The sequence below is a fragment of the Vipera ursinii genome (genome assembly GCF_947247035.1).
Source record: "Vipera ursinii genome assembly, chromosome: 13".
Lineage (NCBI taxonomy): Eukaryota > Metazoa > Chordata > Lepidosauria > Squamata > Viperidae > Vipera > Vipera ursinii.
This window is the reverse complement of record NC_139526.1, coordinates 11,168,271-11,191,463: the sequence shown is the minus strand read 5'-3', so window position 1 is coordinate 11,191,463 and position 23,193 is coordinate 11,168,271. Positions and strand designations below refer to the sequence as shown.

Sequence of the window (23,193 nt, the reverse complement as noted above, 5' to 3'; positions counted from 1 at the left end):
AAATAAATAAATAAATAAATAAATAACTTACAGCCACCATGGAATCCCAAATTTCTGTTGTTAATTGAGACACTGGTTAAGTGAGTTTTGCCCCATTTTATGACCTTTCTCTGTCACCTTTGTTAAGTAAATCACTGCAGTTGGTAAGCTATTAACCTGGTGGTGAAGTGAATCTGGTTTCCCCCTTGAGTGAGCTGGTCGGAAGGTCGCAAAATGGGGGATCGCGTGACCTTGGGTCACAGCGACGGCCCTAAGTGTGAACCAGCTGCCAAGCCTATGAATTTTGATCACGTGATCACGTGGTTGCTGCAAAGGTTGTAAACGTGAAAAACAGTCATCAGTCACTAAATGAACTGTCGTAAGTCGAGGAGCACTTGTAGCCTTTCTGTACCTGGGATGCTTGTCATTCTTCTTCAAGAACTGCTGAGGAGAGGACGCAGAAGCAAGCCCTGATAAACACCCAAAAATATTTAGGGTGGCTAAACGCCTTTAGATAAACAGCTGAAATAAAACTTTCTCCCGAAGACCCGTCTGTCTTAGGACATTTGACTCGCTTCAGGTTGTAGCTTATCAGCCCCCTGGGCTTAATGCAAGCCACGGATTGATTGATTGATTCATTTGATTTGATTCCTACAGCAGCCCACCTCGGCAAAGGACTAGGCGTGGCTCACAATTCAGAACATACGTTGCAATTTTAAAAATATTCAAAAACCATAAAAACAGTACAAAGCATTAAAACGGTAAAAAAAAGAAACATGAAAATGTCTAATTTGCAACCACGATAGGTTGCTTTGGAGAAAATCCAGATGTTTGCAATTCAGCTACCTATTATGCAACCACTGGGATGTCTCTCCGTCTGGTACTGCTGATGGGAGCAGCCTTTTGGCATCAAGCCAGTTGTGACCCAGGTGAAATGCTTAAGTAATTCTTGCCTCCAGAAGTTGTGGGTGCTCCAACACTGGAGGTTTCTAAGAAGAGACTGGACAACCGTTTGTCTGAAATGGGATAGAAGACTAGAAGACCTCCAAGGTCCCTCCCAACTCTGTAACTCTGTGAAGTATCATCTTGAGTTTCTAGCTTCTTTGCAACTACAATTGCCTTTACTTCCCAACAACTTGGCCTATGAGATATATCCCTATGGAAAGCATTCCACTGCTCCATATTGCTTGGCAATGTTTTCCCATGCCATTAAAAAGCAAGGCAACAGAGTCCTGGTGATGCAGGAGTTAAAATGCAGTATTGCAAGCTAACTCTGCCCACAGTCTGGAGTTTGATCCTGATCGGCTCAAGGTTGACTCAGCCTTCCACCCTTCCAAGGTCAGAAAAATGAGGACCCAGATTGCTGGGGGCAACAGGCTGACTCTGTAAACCGCTTAGAGACGGCTGTGAAGCACTGTGGAGTAGTATATGAGTCTAAATGCCATTGCTAACGCTAAATTATCTTCCACAATTGATGGCAAATTAGAACATCTATTGCTCAGTTCATGCTTTCGTTTGGATTCCCAACTGGCATTGTTCACAAAAATAAGACAATTTACACGAGCATTCATCTCCCAGTACAAAGTTGCTCCCAACGTATTGTCAGTAATGATTATTCAGTACATGAGCGAGAACGTACCACGTTGTCTCCAAATCTTCCTGAAGTCCCACTGATAATTCCAACAGCTTTCGTGGAGTTCTGCTTTGCTAAAATTCACAGCCAAAAATCTCCAACATCTACTCCTTTCAAGAACCAGGGCAGCATAAAAGAGCACAATTCACAGCTGGTCTACATCCATTTGTGGTTCAAAGATTTCTGAATGAAATGTGTGCTTTCCTACGTCAATCTCATTTTAGACACTAAACACTTCCTTCCTGTAGCCACCCTATTACACTTTCTTGCACAGGAATTTAGAAAACCAGAGTCTAAAAATATTCGGCACCAAAGCGTAGAGTTTAATTGGGCATTGCTAACGGTGGTATAATTTTCAAGACTCTGAGGATCTTCCAGATTTTCCCTCTTTTGTCCGAGCTAACCAAACTGCCACTACCTTTCGTTTCATAAATTTAAAACCTGTTTTCCTGAAAACTCTCTAGCGTACTTCCCTTACACTGTGAATGTCAATGGTACAATCTTTAATTGTGCAGAATTCTCCCCCCACCCAAATTCTGGGACAGGAACTAAACTCAAAAAAGCAACCCCTTTTTAGTGAAGGAGAAGATACGGTGATGGAGGCACAGAGCTTTCAACCCCGCTACTACCCAGTCTTTTGCAGCTTTGCTTTGCATAAATCTGAGATAAATCTAAACCACGGTGGATCGCCAGAGCTAAACAAATTCACATGTTGGGGGACAGCATGCTAGGGAAGCTGGGGAGAAATAAAAAGGGAATGAATCAGCTTGTCAGTGCCAAGAGAAAGGCCTGCAGTCTATTAACCCTTGCTCTCCTTCCCCAAATACCACGGATAATAATAAAATAATAATAATAATAATAATAATAATAATAATAATAATAATAATAATAATAATAATAATAATTAATAATAATAATAATAATAATAAATGCTTTGTTGGTATTCAAACTGAGGTTCTACCTCGTCGCTTCAAAGAAACTAAGAATCAAAACCAAGAATGATTCTTAAGAGTCTAAGGAAAATGATAAACTAGGATTCTCAGTTTGCATGACCTGCTAAAATCAGCTTTTCCTGGACCGCTGAACAGCTGCCATAGTGGGGAACAGCTGTGAAAAATATGAGTCAGTTATTGACCAACCATGACACTCAGACAATGCGGTCATTTGGGCTGATATGCATCTGCCCCCATAATTTGCCATGGTATTCTAGTTCTGAAAGCATGGGATCTGGAGATCTTCAGCCGTTACGTTGGAGCTGGCCCAGGAAGGGCTGAAGTCCATCCCAAGCCAACTATCTTGGGTGGGTCTGGGCCAATCCCTTTTTCCCACCTTACTTCAAAGGACTGTGGTGGGGAAAATAAAAATAGTGGGAGGCAGTGTTATGTGTACTATTTGTATTAATTAATAGTTGAGGGGCTGTCAGAAACAAAGGGGGCTCAACCTATTCTTCAAAGCCCCTGAAGGCAGGACAAGAAGCAATGGATAGAAACTAATCAAGGACAGAAGCAACCTGGAACTAAGGAGAAAGTTCAACCAGTTTCTTCAGAACATTCAACCAGTGGAAGGGTTTGCCTTCAGAAGCTATGGGTGCTCCAACACTGGAGATTTTAAAGAAGAGATTGGACAACCATTTGTCTGAAATAGTATAGGGCAGGGGTCGGCAACCTCGGCTCTTTTATGACTCGTGGACTTCAACTCCCAGAATTCCTGAGCCAGCTGGCTCAGGAATTCTGGGAGTTGAAGTCCACGAGTCATAAAAGAGCCGAGGTTGCCGACCCCTGGTATAGGGTTTCCTGTTTCAGCAGGGGGTTAGTTTAGGTGGCCGCAAAGCAAAAAGTCCATTACTAGCAGGAAACAGATTGAGAGACTGTTCTCAAATTCCACAGTGAAGAATTTAGACAAAAAAAGATAAACAAGGTAGATATTTGCCAAGTCTTTTGGATTTGAATGCCAGGGATCGAGAACTTTTTCATGTTTTGCTTCGTGTTCCGTGTGTTTTAAGATTGGTTGTGCTGTTTTAAGTGTGACTCTGTTTGTACACCCATCCAGTCACGTTAATGTGAGATGGGCAGCCATAGAAAGGCGCTAAATAAACAAAGGAGTTCCTAGGAATTTAACAGATTGGCATTAATTTGGCACCCAAGGCTGCCTCGTAAGTTATTACTAGCCCTTTACAATTGCTAGTTTGCATATTTCAAATGCATGTCATTAGTATGACTTGCACAGCACTTTCTTTGGCAAGGCGGACATATACCAACAAATTTATTCCTCGTTTATTTTCAGAAAGCTTCTCGGTTGCCAGCGTGAAAAATCCTTGACAAACTGTGAAATCTAAAAATGTAGACTTTCTTTTCTGATCTCACACAACAGTTGCTTTTTCACAACCAGTAAAATAGAAATGAAGGGACTTTTAACGAGAAGAAGTATACGCTGACCGTGGTCCATTCCAAATAACTTTAATTTGGGACATTATTTATCTATTACTAGGGCTTTCTATTCCATTAGAAAAAATATTAACAGATGCCGTATTTATTAAAACATGAAACAAACTGGGTTTGTGTGCGAGCTGGGGTTCTGGAAATCAGAACATAACTCAATAAAAGAAAGAAATTAAAAAAATCACTACAATAAAAGTCAGTTCAAAAGACTGCAATTATTGCTGTGCAAAAAACATATCCAGCGTTTTTTATTTTTTTGGGTTACCAGATCTCACTTGGTTTAATTACAGGAAATATGTTTTGAATTTTTTTTTAATGTAAAAGAGAAGAAAATGTTGGTGATATTCGCAGAAGTGGAGTGTGCTTAGCTCTTATTTGGATAGTGGTGGCAAAAAGGTTCTACGGATTTGCTTTCTTTTGCTACAGAATTCTTTTCTCTGGGGGGGTTGATCGCTTCCTTTGCTGCAATTAAGTCCCAAAGGGAGATATCTAAAAGAAACTCCTTCCAAGAGTTTGAGAGGCCTTTTCAAATCGGGGTGTATGTACAGCCTGGCAAGCAGGCTTTAGTGATGAAAAGCTATGCCAACAGAAAATGGGAATGGCGCCAAAGCCTTTGCTACGCTTCAGCAATAAAAGGAATTACAAAAGAAATTTGAAAGAAATTCTCAAGCACCCTGGGAACGGTGTTAAAAAAACCTCAAACAGACGCTTGAATGTAGAGGAAGAAAACTTTTCTAACATTGCAAAGGCAATTAAAGTAGCAACAAAACAGATGTTAAAACACCAATAAAATGCTTTTTAGGAAGGAAGGAAGGAAGGAAGGAAGGAAGGAAGGAAGGAAGGGAGGGAGGGAGGGAGGGAGGGAGGGAGGGAGGGAGGGAGGAAGGAAGGAAGGAAGGAAGGAAGGAAGGAAGGAAGGAAGGAAGGAAGGAAGGAAGGAAGGAAGGTTGATGAAGAAAGGCTGACGAAGGAAGACAAGGAAGGAAGGAAGGAAGGAAGGAAGGAAGGAAGGAAGGAAGGAAGGAAGGAAGGAAGGAAGGAAGGAAGGAAGGAAGGAAGGAAGATGAAGAAAGGCTGATGAAGGAAGGAAGACAAGGAAGGAAGGAAGGAAGGAAGGAAGGAAGGAAGGAAGGAAGGAAGGATGAAGAAAGGCTGACGAAGGAAGGAAGGAAGGAAGAAGACAAGGAAGGAAGGAAGGAAGGAAGGAAGGAAGGAAGGAAGGAAGGAAGGAAGGAAGGTTGATGAAGAAAGGCTGACAAAGGAAGGAAGGAAGGAAGGAAGGAAGGAAGATGAAGGAAGGCTGACGAAGGAAGGAAGGAAGGAAGGAAGGAAAGAAGGAAGGAAGGAAGGAAGGAAGGAAGGAAGGAAGGAAGGAAGATGAAGGAAGGCTGACGAAGGAAGGAAGACAAGGAAGGAAGGAAGGAAGGAAGACGAAGAAAGGCTGACGAAGGAAGGAAGACAAGGAAGGAAGGAAGGAAGGAAGGAAGACGAAGAAAGGCTGACGAAGGAAGGAAGGAAGGAAGGAAGGAAGGAAGGAAGGAAGGAAGGAAGGAAGGAATTGACAGGAGAAGACAAAAGGGAAAATATAATCTCACAACAAGAATAGGAAACCTATTAATGTTCAGACCTTTTGAATCACAACTGCCATAATCCCATGCCCATGGGAATCAGGCTAATGTAAACTTCAATCCGAAACATTTACTTATTTGTTTGTTTGTTAAAACCTATTGGCCATCTATCTTGCCATGGGGCTACTCTGGGCAGCTTATAGCTTATATAGCAAGATGATAAAATATGGGCAGTCAATTCAGAGATTAAAGAGTGGTCAAATCTCTGACCTCTGGCCCAACATACAAATGGCAGAAACAGAGGGATGTACGAATTGAAATATGTATTAGAACGGAAATGAGTAACAGTTACAGTGGGTTCTCGCCTCACACTTAGGGCCTGTTCGAAGTTACAACGGCACAGGAAAAAAAGTGACTGAGGACCGTTTTAAGACTTAGCTGCAGCATCCCCGTGGCCACGCGATCCAATTTCAGACGCTTGGCCACTGATTCGTATTTATGACGACGGCAGGGATTGCGTGATTCCCCCTTTGCAAACTTCTCACAAGCAAAGCCAACGGGGGAGGCCCCATTCACTTAACAAGCCCGTTGCCAACTTCACAACTGTGGCATGAAAGATCGTAAAAATAAGGCCAAATTCAGCAAGCCGAAATTTTGGGCCCAATTGTGTAGGCCGTACGTCGAGACTACCTGTGCTTTTCTAACTCATTTAAATACAAGCAATCCTTAGCTTGGGTCCCCGAGATGGGGGTTCTTAAAAAAAACAACAAAAAAACAAGGAAGCCAACAAAACTACACGGACAAAATAATTACAGATGTCAGACTCAAAAGAAGCAGCAACGCATAAGGGATCCCCGTTGCCTTTGAACATCTCGTTCCACGGCTAAATAAGAAACAAACCTTTAACGAATTCTTTTGCGCTGCTGATGGGCCGACCCCAAAGAGGAAGAAACGAAATAAGAGCTCCTTGCCAAGTTAAAGGGAGGGATAGAGAATAATTTGAACGTGAAAGAAAAGGGCAGGTGGAAAGAGGGGGGAAAAAATCACTTTTACTTTTTTGATCTTAAGACTTGCCAGTCTGAAAAAATGGAACGGAACGGAACGGAATCACAAGCTCGGTTGGTGTAACACATTCCTAACCTGGTTGAGGAATGTGTTTTTATTTTACCTTTTATTGGTTTGATTTCTAGGGGGACAAGCTGTCTTCCAGTATTTGAAGGGCTGTCACGGAGAAGAGGGGGTTGACTTCCTCTCCAAAGCACCAGAGGGCAGGAGAAGAAGGAACGCGTAAAGGTAAAGGTAAAGGCTCCCCCGCACATGCGTGCTAGTCGTTTCCAACTCTAGGGGCCGGTGCTCATCTCCGTTTCAAAGCCAAAGAGCCAGCGCTTGTCCGAGGACGTCTCCGTGGTCATGTGGCCGGCATGACTAGATGCCAGAGGCACACAGAACGCTGTTACCTTCCCACCGTAGTGGTCCCTATTTTTCTACTTGCATTTTTACGTGCTTTCGAACTGCTAGGTTGGCAGAAGCTGGGACGAGTAACAGGCGCTCACTCTGTTACGCGGCACTCGGGATTCGACCCGCCAAACTGCCGACCTTCTGATCGACAAGCTCAGCGTCCTAACCCACTGAGCCACCACGTCCCTAAGGAATGGGTAGAAGCATGTAAAAGAGAGATCTAACCGAAAAACTAAGGAGAAATTTCCTGCCGGTGAGAACAATTAATCAGTGGAACAGCTTGCCTCCAGGAGTTGTGGGTGCTCCATCACGGCAGGTTTTGAAAATAAACTGGATATCCATTTGACTGGGATGCCACCAAGACTTGAGTAGAAGGTTGGACCAGAAGACCTTCAAGGTCCCTTCCAGCCCTATGATGCTACTATGTTCTAGCTCCCCGTCTCAATTGGTATGAATTCCAGAAGCCACTCAATTAGCCCTCCAAGGCTCTTTGGTGTTAAGAACTCATTCTTACAACTAGGCTGAGAGCGTTAAAGGAGAACTAAGCCATCCTCGTTGTCTTATGGTTTTGAAATTAGGATTTGGTCAGTTAGATAGTGGCCCAAACCTACACCTAGAGACGAAGTCCTAGAACGGTCTTTTTTTTTTTTGTTGTTCAGTACGATTAGGAATTCTTCACTGAGAACAATTAACCAGTGGAACGGCTTTGCCTTCAGAAGTTGTGGGTGTGCCAACACTGGAGGTTTTTAAGAAAAGATTGGACAACCATCTGTCTGAAGTGGTATAGGGTCTCCTGCTTGAGCAGGGGGCTGGACTAGAGGACCTCCAAGGTCCCTTCCAACTTGGTTATTCTGTTGTATTCTGATAAATGCTCCAATAAGGGCACATTGGAGTAGTGGAGTGTTTACCTTGGTCAAAATCAGAATGAGGCAGCAATTAGAGCAGGACTCAGATTGTGTAGAGCAGGGAAGCCCAACCTTGGCATCTATGCTGGCTGGGGAATTCTGGGAGGTGAAGTCTGCAAATAATAATAAGTTGGAAGGGACCTTGGAGGTCATCTAGTCCAACCCCCTGCTCAGGCAGGAAACCCTATACCATTTCAGGCAAATGGCTGGCCAGTCTCTTCTTAAAACCTTCCAGTGTTGGAGCATCCACCACCTCTGGAGGCGGGTTGTTCCACTGGTTAATTGTTCTAACTGTCAGGAAGTTTCTCCTTAGTTCTAGGTTGCTTCTCTCCTTGACTAGTTTCCATCTGTTGCTTCTTGTCCTGCTTTCAGGTGCTTTGGAGAATAGCTTGACTCCCTCTTCTTTGGGGCAGCCCCTGAGATATTGGAACACTGCTATCATGTCACCCCTGGTCCTTCTCTTCGTTAAACTACACATACCCAATTCCAGCAATCGTTCCCTATATGTTTTAGCCTCCAGTCCCCAAATCATCTTTGTTGCTCTTCTCTGTACTCTTTCCAGAGTCTCGACATCTTTTTTACATCGTGGTGACCAACACTGGATGCAGGATTCCAGGTGTGGCCTTACCAAGGCATTGTAAAGTGGTATTAGTACTTCTTAAAAGTTGCAAAGGTTGGACACCCCTGGTGTAGCGCTTTGGATCCAGTTTTCTTTAATTGTGACCTCCCTTCCAACTCTGTTATTTTGCTGAGCTTCAAAGAGCTCAACCAGTCTCCTGCACACTGGATGAGAGAGAACCGGTCTTGAGGTTGTTGTATGGCTTAATTTTTCATGTATTAGAAAAAATATGATCATATATCCCTCAGTGATCTTTTCTGAAGACTAAACCTTCTCAAATTGAGTTCGGCCTCGCCTCCATTTGTTTGAAATGGCATAGGATCTCCTGCTTGAGCAGGGGGTTGGACTAGAAGACCTCCAGGGTCCCTTCCCAACCCTGTTATTCCGGTATTCTTCTATCAGACTGAAATTGAGAATTGGGTGTCAATTTGGGGAGGGGGGCTTTCGAAGAAGTTCACCTAAGCCTGTCAGGCAGTTTCGGGACCTGGGTTCACGCCTAGCAAGCCACCCGCACTGGCTTACAAATCTCTTTTTCTCGGATCAAATTCTCTCACTTCAATTGCCGAGAAGAAAAAGAGAGGCAATTCTCCCGGAGTTCAAAATGCACAAAGCCCCTTAAACCTCACTTCCTTGCTTTGCTCTAGTGCAAAAATAAAAATAAAAAAATCAATCGCTCTTGTTAACAAAAGTATAAAGCTGAAAAACTTTCGCTTGCCAGAACCTTCAAACAGAAAGCTCCATCTTGTTTTGCCTTCCAGAAGCAACTCACTCACGCACTCGTTACCTCCCGGATAGATTACTGCAATGCTCTCCATATGGGGCTGCCCTTGAAGACCACCCGGAGGCTCCAGCTGGTGCAGAATGCGGCCACGCAGGTTGTGATGGGAGCTTCCCGATACTCCCATATTACACCCCTCCTGCGTGAGCTGCATTGGCTACCGGTTGTCCTTCCGGGTGAGATTTAAGGTGCTGGTTCTTACCTATAAAGCCCTACATGGCTTAGGGCCAGGATATTTGCAGGACCGTCTGCTGCCGGGAACGACTTCCCATCGCCCGGTGCGCTCACACAGAGAGGGCCTCCTCAGGGTGCCGTCGGCCAGACAATGTCAGCTGGCGACCCCCAGGGGGAGGGCCTTCTCTGTGGGAGCACCAGCCCTTTGGAACCAACTCCTCCTTGAGCTTCGGATGGCCCCGGACCTCCGGTCCTTTCGCCGCAGCCTTAAAATATTCCTTTTTCATCAGGCTGACCTGGACTGACGACAGGGATTTTTAAAATGTTTTTTTAATTTTTAATTGTTTAGTTTAACTTATTTATTGGGGCTGTTTATTTCATTTCTTTTAACTTTTGTATTGTTGTTTTTATTGTTGTTAGCCGCCCTGAGTCCTTTGGGAGATAGGGCGGCATATAAGTCCCAAAAATAAATAAATAATAAATAAACTTGAAACCTCCAGGCTGGGCTGTATATCCCTCTGGCCTCTTCTGCCATCTCACACAACTGGGCTCTGGATCAGTAACACTCAGCTCTACGGCAGGGGTCCTAGCCAGAGGCCCCCGCCTCTTGTTGTTGGTCTCCCAAGTCCATTGTTGGCTTCCTTGACTGGCTTCATCTCGCTTTCCAACTCCTCTGCCAGGAGGACGGGTCTGATTCTGCTTGCTTAAGGCAATACCAGCCCCATTTAGGGTTTTCTTTCTGCAGCGAACTTCAGCCACAAGACTAGGATTGAATTTGCGTAACAGAAGACCGGCGTCGGAAGGGACCTGGGAGGTCTTCTAGTCCAACCCCCAGCTCAAGCAGGAGGCCCCTAGACCATTTCAGACAAGTGGCTGTCCAGTCTCTTCTTAAAAATCTGGAGCACCCACCACCTCTGGAGGCAAGTCGTTCCACTGATTCATTGCTCTAACTGGGTTTCCAATGCTTAATCTAGAGCAGTGTTTCTTCGTGCTTAATCTAGAGCAGGATTCGCTCTATAATGCTTAATCTGGAACAGCTGTCTAGAACAGAGGTCCCCAACCTTTTGGGCACCAGGGACCGGTTCCGTGGATAAAGGTTTTTCCGCAGACTGAGGGTGCGTGGTTTTTTGTGTGCTGTCTGCATCCCGCAGATGGGGCTTTGCTTGTTTGTGCGGACCGGTTGCTGTCATGTGCCAGCCCGGTACCGGTCCACGGACTGGGGGTTGGAGACCTCTGGTATAGGATGATTAATCTAGAGCACCATGTGCTCTAGAATGCTTAATCTAGATCAGTGTTTCTCAACCCAGGCTGTTTTAATGCTTAATCTAGAATGCTCAATCTAGAGGAGCGTCCTCAACCTGGGCCATTTTAATGCTTGATCTAGAGTTTAATCTACAATGCTCAATCTAGAGCAGTTTTTCTCAACCGGGGATGTTTTAATGCTTAATCTAGAATGTTTAATCTAGAGTGCTCAATCTAGAGGAGTGTCTCCTCAACCTGGGCCATTTTAATGCTTGATCTAGAGTTTAATCTACAATGCTCAATCTAGAGCAGTGTTTCTCAACCGGGGACGTTTTAATGCTTAATCTAGAATGCTTAATCTAGAGTGCTCAATCTAGAGGAGTGTCTCCTCAACCTGGGCCATTTTAATGCTTGATCTAGAGTTTAATCTACAATGCTCAAGCTAGAGCAGTGTTTCTCAACCGGGGACGTTTTAATGCTTAATCTAGAATGCTCAATCTAGAGTGCTCAATCTAGAGGAGTGTCTCCTCAACCTGGGCCATTTTAATGGTTGATCTAGAGTTTAATCTACAATGCTCAAGCTAGAGCAGTGTTTCTCAACCGGGGACGTTTTAATGCTTAATCTAGAATGCTTAATCTAGAGCATGTTTTTCAACCTGGGCCATTTTAAGACGTGTGGACTTCAGCTCCTCGGATTCCCCAGCCAGCATTGCAAGTAAAGACACCGCTGCCTGCATCCCACCGACTAGAAAATTCATTCAGTGTCCTGACACTTAAAAGGCAGCGTATGAAGCAACTGGAGGGATGTGGTGGGAACAAGATGGTTTGCAAGGATAAAAAGGTGCGGAGAGATAGAAAGAACTGTGCTGCTGTAAATTAGCTTCGCTTGATTCCTTCTCCATTCCTTATCTCACGCCATACTTTTCTTACTCTCCTGCGCTGGGGATAACGCTGCTTATCTCAGAAGGGGAATATAGCATCAGGTACACATACCAGATGCCGAATTATTCAGCGTGCTGGAGGCCAATCCTTTACCTGGCACTACTGACGTAGAATGGAGAAAATCTCCTTGCCTTTGCAGAATAGGCACAGCAGGGTCCTTTCTACAACGAAGTGTGCATTCTCACCTCCTAGCGCTACCAGAACAAATCCTTAAGCCGCTGTGAACAATTCCTAAACTTTGCACGTTCCACACACCCTCTCCCCCTTCTACCTTTCCTCCTCCTGCACCCAAATCACCTCTCTGCTTATCCCAGGTCAGCCCGTGATGGATCTTCAAGCAACCTGTGGCCCCACGACTGTTGCTCTTCATGACCTGCCGGTGGAGTGACAGGGCCTGGGCAGGCCATTTCTTGAGTGGATGTCATTCCAGACCAGCAGCTGAGCCAAAGCACCAGCAAGAGGCCACATTGTGATGTCACCAGTCTCCCTGGACTGCCTTGGAGGCCATGCTGTTGCTGTTGCTTTTTTGCTGTTGCTCAGGAGGAGGCAAAGTTGAGCTGAGGAGACAATCGCAGGGCACCTTCTTGCCCTCCTGCTTCTCACCGGACCTGCTGAGTTTCGCAGTCCTCACCTTCTTCTTGTCAGCTAGAGTCGTTGACTCAACTAACGTCGGCGAGATTTATACAATGAAGCCAGCGAGCCAGAACGCAACCAACCAACAGGATGGCTTAGCCCAGGGGTCTTCAAACTTGGCCCTTTTGTCACTTGTGGACTTCAACTCCCACGCTTGGCTGAGGAATTCTGGGAGTTGAAGTCCACAAGTCATTAAAAGGGCCAAGTTTGAATACCCCTGGCTTAGCCTAACATATGAACCAAGTGTAGGATCTCAAGGAAACAGATCAAGATCTGTAGCTCAAAAGGACAGGAGCAAGGAGCAAGGTCTTTCCTAGTTGACTGAAGAGACCTTTCGATGCTGGCCTTCGACGTTACGTTTGGGTTAAAGTACTTCTCTACTAGACATAAAGGGACGGGGTGGCTCAGTAGGTTAGGACGCTGAGCTTGTCAATCAGAAGATCGGCAGTTTGATGGGTCAAATCCCAAATGCGTAACAGAGTGAGCGCCTGTTACTCGTCCCAGCTTCTGCCAACCTAGCAGTTCAAAAGCATGTAAAAATGCAAGTAGAAAAATAGGGACCACTACAGTGGGAAGGTAACAGCATTCCGTTAGCCTCTGGCGTCTAGTCATGCCGGCCACATGACCACGGAGACGTCCTCGGACAAGCGCTGGCTCTTCGGCTTTGAAACGGAGATGAGAACCGGCCCCTAGAGTCAGAAATGACTAGCACACATGTGCAGGGGAACCTTTACCTTTACCTTCCAGACATAGCTTCTTATTCAACAGGTCCCACCCTTTAGCCTTGAATTCCAAACCTGAGGTCAGTCCTGCCATCTTCAACTGCTTGGCTTCGCTGGCATCCTGCCATAAAATGCAAGGGAAGTCGAAGGGGAAGTAAAATTCGGGCTTGGGAGTGGGGAAGACGAAACCAGCGGGGTGGAGACAAGCTGACAAGCACCAGAGACGTCAAACCAGAATAAACTAGCCGCCAAGGACGCATGGCCTGGGAACAGAATGCGAAACCACATCGAGAGGTGCCAAACTTCAAAGCCGTTTTCAAAACATCAAAAAGGAACACTGTTGGACACCGATGAACTGGTCAAGGGGAGACGGGCCAGGGAAAGGTGGAAAAAGTGTAACCTTTGTGTGGGAATACTCACATCTAGCTCTACTTTCGCTGCATCTTTAGTAAAAGAACCTTTCACTTCAACCAAATGGAGTTGAGGATCTTTCTTTCTTAAATATCTAAGCCGGGAGAAGTCTGACACCTAATTTGCACCCCTCCCGTCTTCACTGGCTGGTCCTTTGTCCAGAAAAATTCTATACGTTCTCACCTGCCTCTTCCCTGAGTTGGGCATTGTTATAATTAGGTAGCCAAAACAAACAAGACATTTTTCACTGTTTTCCAATAGGAGTTGCGTTCCTTTTCCTGTTCTCTGTGAACTTTCCACTAACACAAATATCTGAGTCACGAACCGCATTATAAATTCCAGCCGAGGGCAAATACTAGCATGTGAGCACATTGCCACGTGTATAGGCTGGGAAGGTTCACTAACTGGATAACTATTCGACGCACTATTCTTTTTTCCTCTCCCTCTCATTCCCTTTTTCATGAATTTGCGAGAGTGAATAAGAGCCGTGAGTTCACATCCCGGTGCAAAAATCACTAGTTGACTAGTTCTTGACGTATTTGAATTGGAATGATTGAAATTATGTCGTCTAGCGAGGCTGGCCATGAGCGTCTGAAAGGAGCCATGTTTAGAGTAAGCTTTGACCAATTAATTATTTAATTGGTGACAAGAGTTGGACAAGTAATATAGGCCAGATCAGAATCGGAATCGAGCTGGAAGGGACCTGGGAGGTCTTCTAGTCCAGCCCCCTACTCAAGCAGGAGACCCTATATCATTTCAGACAAGTGGCTGTCCAGCCTGTTCTGAAAAGCCTCCCGTGTTGCAGCATCCACAATGTCTGAAGACAAACTGTTCCAATGGTTAATCGTCCTCACTGTTAGGAAGTTGCTGCTTAATTCCAAGTTGCTTCTCTCCTTGATTAGCTTCCATCCACTGTTTCTTGTTTTGCCTTCTGGTGCTCTGGAAAATAAGTTGACCACCCCCCCCCCCATTCTTTGTGGCAGCCTCTCAAATACTGGAATACTGCTATCATGTGCCCACTAGTCCTTCTTTTTTCCAGACTGGCCAGTCCCAAATCCTGCAACCGTTACTTTTAATAACATTTCCAACAGTACGTCAGAAAGGGGCGCTCTAATTTTCAAAGGCCACAGCTGTTCGAGGTAGCTTTGCCCAGTCAAAGCAACATGCAGTTTTGACAATAGTCCTACTACGACCGAGCAAGCTGGATTGGTTAAAAAAAAACAAAACAAAGACACCTACCCACCCACCAGTTGGAGGAAATGATCACCCACAGCTTGGCAGCCCACGTAGTGTTACATGAGCCCAAGCAATTTGATTAATTTATGGATTTTGTGCAAATCCAGAAATCAATGACTCCGCTGACGGTCTGAAGGCTGTAATGCGAAGACAGCCACTGAGTTAGGAACAGAAGAAATGATTAAAAGAACAAATGTCCACATACCGTAGCACCTTGAATCTGCGGAAAAGCAGACTTCAAGCCAGCTTCTCTAGGTGGGGAAAAGATGTCATGGTGAGACACAGACAGAGCAAGACAGCGTGACCTTTCCTCCAGAGCCAACTGTGTATTCGAATTGTTGAATGCATGTTGTTCCTACTCTTGCAATTGCTGCCCGATGGTGTGTGTGTGTGTGTGTGTGTGTGTGCCCAGTCACAAAACACCCATTGACCACAAGGCAAGCTGGAGAGATTGATCCTCGCCACCCACTCTAATAGTATCTCCCCACCCACCAAAACTGCCTACCGTGTCTGCTTATATTTCTCTTTTTCTAGACACGCAAACACAGAACGGAAACTCTTAATAGCTACCATTTGGGTTTGTTCTACGAACACTCTTGTGTAGGAGAAGAACAGGCAGAGATGAGGCATGGAGTTAAGCTCATCATTAGCTTAGAATCGTCACGTTGCCACAAACGGTCCACATCCAATCCCTCTTGCGTTCCATTGACCCATATCCAGTGGAACCTTAGGTCGATTCGATTCTTATGTTTAAGCTTGAGCAATCAATCTTCTGAAACTTAACTTATGCTCCTGATTGTTGGTGCCTGACACTATGGGGGTCAATGTGGGGACCAAAAGCACTGTTAGAAATACAGCCTTGTGCTTGATGAGGCTTGGCAACATGCTAGCTTTTTGCTATTTTTTTTCTTTTTTAAATTAAACATCTAAAAATAAACAGATGGGCCAGAGAAACTGTTGGGATGCCAAGGGTGGTAGGGTGGGCTAGTGCCCACAAGCACCGCTAAGGCACAAATGAACCTATATGAACCACCAGTTGGACTTTAATATGTAGCTGCTTCCTATGCTGCTCTTTAAAATCCCTGTACAGGTAGCAAATCTAGACAGCACCCTGCCAACAAAAGTGTGTATAGTCAAGGCTATGGTCTTCCCAGTTGCAATGTACGGCTGTGAAAGTTGGACCATAAGAAAGGCTGAGCACCAAAGAATTGAGGCCTTTGAACTATGGTGCTGGAGAAGACTCCTGCGAGTCCCTTGGACTGCAAGGCGATCAAACCGGTCAGTCCTGGAGGAGATCAACCCTGACTGCTCTTTAGAAGGCCAGATCCTGAAGTTGAAACTCAGAGACTTTGGCCACCTAATGAGAAGGAAGGACTCACTGGAGAAGAGCCTAATGCTGGGAAAGATTGAGGGCAAGAGAAGAAGGGGACAGAGAATGAGGTGGCTGGATGGAGTCACTGGAGCAGTAGGCGTGAGCTTAAAGGGATTCCAGAAGATGGTAGAGGACAGGCCTGGAGGAACGTTGTCCATAGGGTCACCAATGGGTCGGACACGACTTCGCAACTAACAACAACGCAGGTAGTCCTTGACTTACAATCATTCATCAACCATTCGCAGTTACAATGACACTTACAACGGTACTCATACTTACAACCGATGCAGCATCCCCATGGTCATGTGATCGAAATTCAGGTGCTCGGCAACGGGCATGTCTTTACGGAGGCTGCAGCATCCCCAAGGTCACCTGGTCGCCATTTACAGCCTTCCCAGCCCACTTCCAGCAAGCCAAGTCAATGGGGGAAGTCGCGTGATTCGTTTAACTGAGCGGTTCACTTAACCACCGTTGAAAAAAAAAAGGTTGTAAAATTGGGCAGGGCTCAGCTAACAACCACTTCGCTTAAGAGTTGAAATCCCGGACCCAGATGGGGTCGTTAAGTCAAGGACTACCTTTATTATAATATAAATTGAGAAAGAGCAGGTTCCCTTTTCTGATTAAGGTCCCCGAATGCACAAACAGGGTATCAGCCGCAGGCCTTAAGGATCGCTGCTCACACTTTTAATTACCAAGCTACCGTATTAACTTATCAATACGCCGAACAAATAAACACATGTACGCAGGCATTCCCGGAGGTGCTTCTGTTAGCATAAGGAATAAACCCTTCCCAATTACACTCATCGCTGTGCGATGGAAACCACCGTCGCCCACAGCGCATTATTGTGATGCTCCAGCCTCCTGGTTCTCTTTAGATTGGTTTCAAACAGGAAAAAGCCGGCAGCATCCTGACTCAAAAGGAAACCGCTAGGAACAGAGAGCTAAGCGTGCCGAGGTTTGATACCCATCTCATTCACGCAACATGGCAATGTTTTGTGGAACTCCTATCTCGGTGCTTTCCTGGTCGACGTGCAACCTGCTGAGCTTCGGCCGGGGGGGGGGGGAGCGAGGCTGTTTGCACATATTCCGTTCCGAGCTGTCAGCAGGAAAGGTTTGCTCAAGCAGACGCCCAAACCTCCGAGCACTTTAGCAGGAGCAAGGCCTCCCCCTCGCCTGGTTTATTTGCAAAACAGGGAGTTTTTCTAGGCATATCGAACAACGGCGTTGGAAGGGGCCTTAGAGGTCTTCTAGTCCAACCATCTGCTCAAGCAAGAGACCCTCTACCATTCTGGACAATCTCTTCTTAAAAGCCTCCAGTGATGGGAGCACCCACAACTTCTGAAGGCAAGTCGTTCCATGGGTCGATGGTTCTCACCGTCAGGAGATTTCTCCTGAGTTCTAGTTGGCTTCTCTCCTTGATTGGTTTCCATCTGTTGTTTCTTGTCCTGCCTTCCGGGGCTTTGGAAAACAGATTGGCCTCCCTCTCCTTTGTGGCAGCCCCTCAAATATTGGAATACTGTCATCGTGTCTCCCCCAGTCCTTCTTTTCACTAGACCAGACATACCCAATTCCTCCAACCGTTCATCGTACGTTTTAGTCTCCAGGCCCCTAATCATCTTTGTTCCCGTGTCTCCCGTGTCTTGTTTTAAGCAAGGCAAAGTGACAGAGCATCAACAGGAGGCGAGTTATGTGTAGCCTTTCCAGGACTGCTGAAGGCAGCCACCTCGGAGATTGGCTGCCAAAAAAGTGCCAAGTCACCCATGGGGAAGGAAAGGTGGGAACCAGACAGAGATACAAATCAAAAACAAAGGTGCATCATGTGCTTTCTGGCCAGGCTTGGAGGTTGCATCTGTGATTTGCAGGCCAAAGATCACCAATTCAATCATTCAATCAGAATAGAGCTGGAAGGGACCTTGGAGGTCTTCTAGTCCAGCCCCCTGCTCAAGCAGGAGGACCTATACCAGACATGTCAAACACAAGGCCCGGAGGCCAGATCCGGCTCACGAAGTGGTTTCATGTGGCCCGCGAAACCATCCTGGAAACAGTGAGGAAACGGCCCCCACTGCCTTGGCCCTGGCCCAGAGACCCTCCTCCTGCCAGAGACCCTCAGATTTGTCCCACTCCTGACCAGGCCCACATAGGCACCCTTGATGCGAACGATGTAGAGCTGGCCACGCCCACCCAGTAGGCCATACGCACTCTAGCCACGCCCACCCAGTAGGCCACACCCACCCTGGCCATACCCACCCGGCCCCCTGAGGGCAACTGCAATGCTGATGTGGCCCTCAATGAAATTGGGTTTGAAGCCCCTGCCCTATACAATTTGAGACAAGTGGCAGTCTAGTCTCTTCTTAAAAGCCTCCAGTGATGAAGCACCCACCACTTTTGGAGGCAAGCCGTTCCACTGGTTAATTGTTTATGGTCAACTCTGATGTTCCCAGACACCAGTTCATAGAATTAAACAATTAAACAATAATTCCACCAGCCAACCTCTCACGTAGTCCATGTAAACAGTTTCACTTTGTTATGGGAACCGTCTGCTTCCTCTCCACACCTGCTGCGGTGTCCTTGGAAAGGTTTCAGGCTCCGACGGCCTTCAGGCGTACGGTAGAGGTTTCGTTTCTCCATCTAACCCATTCTAAAGCAACACCTCCTCTCCCCACCCCCACCCCTTATTCTAATAGCAAGCTGAAACAAAGAGGCATGTAGTTGTCAAAGTTTCATTCTTGACACCCAAAAGTTGTGGGTACTCCAACACTGGAGTTTTTCAATAAGAGACCGGACAGCCATTTGTCTGGAATGGTAAAAGGTCTCCTCCTTGAGCTTTGGACCAGAAGACCTCCAAAGTCCCTTCCAACTCTGTTCTACTGTTATTCTGGAAGCAATTCTGAATTGACTGCATTTCAACAGAGACCAAAGCTGCAGCTCTTCCAGCTTGCCTCTGCTCAATAACGTTAGGGGGATAGTGACCCCAAAGGTGAGCGTTCTCGAGGCGAATGAAAACGGTGTCCTTAAGAAGGAGAGGGGAGAAAAATTCCTGCACTGGCTGCCAGATTTTCTTTTGCCTCTCGGAGGAGACATGGCTGCTTGGAGAAGCCAGCATTTTGCATTAACCTTGCAAGCACCACCACCCCCTTCCCTTCCCATCTCCTCTCCACCCCCCACGCCCCCAAAGCCGGTTTTCATGCAGCAACCAAGTATTTATTTATCTGTGATCTCACTAAATGTATTACAGCAGCCCACTCCAGCAGATTCTGGGTGGCTTACAATATGGAATATTAAATTAACGCAATTAAAAGGAAGCAAAACAAGACAACAAAGGGCAAACAAAGCAAGAGTGCCACAAAGCATAATGTTAGCTGCTCCAACAACAGATATCTAGAAAAGCCACGGCTGCCAGCATCTGTCTCCCTCACAGGAGGGGTGGGTGGGTAGAAGAGAGAAAGGGAGGCACATACAGCTGTGGTGGCCAGTCAAGCTGCTTTAGTTGGACTGTAGCAGTACATGTGGTCCTCGACTTACAACAGTAGATTTAGTGACCGTTCGAAGTCACAACTGCACTGAAAAAATGTGATTTACAACCGTTCTTCACACTTACAGCCCTTGCAGCATCCCCATGATCACGTGATCCAAATCCAGACACTTGGCAGCTGCCTTGTATTTATGACGGTTGCAGTGTCCCTGGGGGGGTCACGTGATCCCTTTTTGCGACCTTCTGAAAGCGAGGACAATGGGGAAGCCGGATCCACTTAACAACTGTGTTACCCACTTAACAGCTGCAGTGATTCACTTAACGGCTGTGGCGCGGAAGGTGGCAAAATGGGCCAAGACTTCACTTAACAACTGTCCCGCTCAGCAACAGGAAATCTGGGTCTCCGCTGAAGACCAGCTGTACAGAAATCACCCTCGAGACCAGCCTTCATTAGACAAAAAGAATCCAAATGAAAGCCTCGCGGTCTCCTCTCTACACAAACCCATCAGACACTTCATTTCCAGTATAAAACATAGCTGAGGTTTTCAATCAGCAACTTCCTGGTGCCTGGAATTATATTGTGGGAAGTCAGCCCCCCCCCCGAGAGAAGGAAATATTAAAAGGACAGAAAAATATATTTCCTCAAAGGATCTTAAAGAGGCAGAAAAGCATGCCCAGTTTTTTCTTAATAGCCCCAAGTCTCCCTCCCCCAAGCAGAAACCAGCTCTGTAGAAATGCAGATGTGATAATCCATTCAGGAAGGTTGGAGGTGCCCAGCTAGAAGATTAAGAAGACAAAGAGACCTAAAACCTACACACCCCACCCAAACTCTAAGTCAGGACATAATACAGATGCCAAAGGGGCACACTCAGACTCAGGTCAGAATACATGACACAAGAAATACAAAGCCTCAAACAGGAACAGGAAACAACTCCACGCAAAAGGCTCCAGAGGGTATAAAAACCCACTCCCTACATGTGCTCGCTCTCTTTTCTTCCAGAGCCATCTTTCTGTCTGGCTCTCCTCTTCAACAAACTGCAACCTTCTTCCTAAAGCAGTCGCCATGTTGTTTATTCCCAGCTCGGACTGAACCATGATGAAGACTTTTCCTTCAACAATATCTTTTGTCCCAAACATAGAGATGAAGGCATGAAGATGGCTGCAATCCTGATCTTCCTTCTTCTCCATTGACCCAAACTGCATTTAGTCTGCTGTGTGTCTCTTTGTCACCCCACACAATCTGCAACAGATAAACATCTCCTCCAGCAGCTCTGCCTATTCCCTCCCACCCACCATTAAAGGCCATGAAACTACTAAGCTGAGTTTCTCTCTGACCCGTCACTTGTTTTCTTAAGCAATCCTTGCATTGTGATTTATTAGTGCAATTAAGGGGGGGGAGGTCATTATAGATTGGAGTCTTGTACCGCATCAGGGGCTTTGATCTAAAACCACCTATTAAATTGGTCCTAGGAAACCTCCAATTTGACATTTTAGATCAAAGCCCCATTGAAGAACTCTGTGTTTCTCAACCTGGGCAACTGTAAGACTTCCCCAGCCAGTGGTAGCTGAAGTACACACAGCTTACAATTGCCCAGGTTGAGAAACACGGATCTTAACTAGTCCTAGAAACTGTACACAACACAACTGTGCACAACACAGGCTGACTTTCACCTTTTTCTTCTCCACGAGTGGACAAAACAGGCGGTCTGCTTTAAGCATGCACAAGCCTGCAGTATAAATGCTTATTTTATTGCCATGCCCCGCTCCGACCGCTGACCAATTCTGAACAGCTCACGATCCTGCCGTTATGTGCAACAGGATTAAAGAAAAATTTTTTAAAAAATAAAAATAAAAATACAACCCCTATAAATAACAGACGTTAATGTGAACAAATTAATAGCCAAATATTCCTGCGTTGAGGAACCATAAAAACCTAATAAAATCAGTATGCATACACTGGAGGAATCTCACTCACTTTGTCTCCCTCTCAAAAGCCTGCTGAAATAAACCGATTTTGACTGCTTCTCTGAATCTCAATAAGGAGTGTGTGTGTGTGTGTGTGTGTGTGTGTGTGTGTGTGTGTGTAATCTCTGGAGAGATGCTGTTGCAGAGACCCATTCAATCATGCCAGGAAGGTGAACGGGAAGAAAAGGGAAGGTCCCTTCCAAACTTTTTTATTTTTATTATTTTTATGATGATGATGATGATGATGATGATGATGATGATGATGATGATGATGTGCTAAGTGAATCTCTATAGTTAAGTTAGTAATATGGTCTTCCCAGTTGCAATGTATGGCAGTGAAAGTTGGACCGTAAGAAAGGCTGAGCGCCAAAGAATTGAGGCCTTTGAACTGTGGTGCTGGAGAAGACTCCTGCGAGTCCCTTGGACTGCAAGGCGATCAAACCGGTCAGTCCTAGAGGAGATCAACCTTGACTGCTCTTTAGAAGGCCAGATCCTGAAGTTGAAACTCAAGATACTTTGGCCACCTAATGAGAAGGAAGGACTCAATGGAGAAGAGCCTAATGCTGGGAAAGGTTGAGGGCAAGAGAAGAAGGAGACGACAGAGAATGAGGTGGCTGGATGGACTCAAACTGGTCAGTCCTAGAGGAGATCAATCCTGACTGCTCTTTAGAAGGCCAGATCCTGAAGTTGAAACTCAAATACTTTGGCCACCTAATGAGAAGGAAGGACTCACTGGAGAAGAGCCTCATGCTGGGAAAGGTTGAGGGCAAGAGAAGAAGGGGACAACAGAGAATGAGATGGCTGGATGGAGTCACTGAAGCAGGAGGCGTGAGCTTACAGGGACTCCAGAAGATGGTAGAGGACAGGAAGGCCTGGAGGAACGTTGTCCATGGGGTCGCGATGGGTTGTCAAAAGGTCACAATGAACCCTGGAACCGTCATTGATAGAAACCACATCCCAAACATCCAAACTGCAACGGTCGCTAAGTGCGAAAAACAGTCAACAGTCGTTTTTTTTTTCAGCGCTGTTATAACTTTGAACAGCCACTAAACAAGCTGTTGTCAAGCATTTATCCCACACACGCTGTTCTAGAGAGGAGGCGTAAATCTCTGAAAAGGGCAAGGTGGAAAAAAAAAATCAAGGAAATGCAGAGGTGGTGGGTGCACACGTGTGCTTTATTTGTTTACTGAAAGGATCGTCTTAAATTTCGGTACATCTTCCTTGGGGGTAAATACAGAATCCCTAGCTGGTTAGTGTTTTGCGTTTTGTTTGTTTGTTTGTTTTAAAAAAACTTGTTACAAGGTACGACGGTAAACCAAGCCGAAGAAATCCTAGGAGCTCCCTCACCTTAAATGAAACGTGGCTGACGCTCCATTAAGCTCAGCATCCTATTACAGGCTAGCAGCAATTCTCCAGGTATTGAAATGCAAACTTCCCAAGCTCTACTTGGGGATATTGGGGATTAAACCTGGACATTTTGCATGCAAAGCAAGCGGTCCGTGGCCGAGCTGTAACCCTTCTCTTAGGAGGAGAAACGGAAAAATGAGGGTAAACAAAAGATACTCTGAGGATGTTGGTGGAGGCTAGCAGCTCTTTCCCCATCCTGGTACCCCCTTCCGATGGATGGGGACTCTTTAATTCTCGGA

The 23,193-nt window shown here is 45.8% G+C and overlaps 1 protein-coding gene across 7 annotated transcripts in view; it reads right to left on the bottom strand.

The window, feature by feature from the left end:
• The window catches only part of CAPN15 (calpain 15), a 108,171-nt gene that overhangs the window by 35,093 nt on the left and 49,885 nt on the right, over positions 1-23,193 (bottom strand). For 2 of the 7 annotated variants that reach the window (XM_083372752.1, XM_083372754.1), the window contains one exon: positions 20,558-20,631. The exons of the other annotated variants lie outside the window; for them this stretch is intronic. The gene's annotated coding sequence lies outside the window, so the exon portion shown is untranslated. The remainder of the gene's footprint in view (positions 1-20,557; positions 20,632-23,193) is intronic. 7 annotated transcript variants of the gene reach the window in all.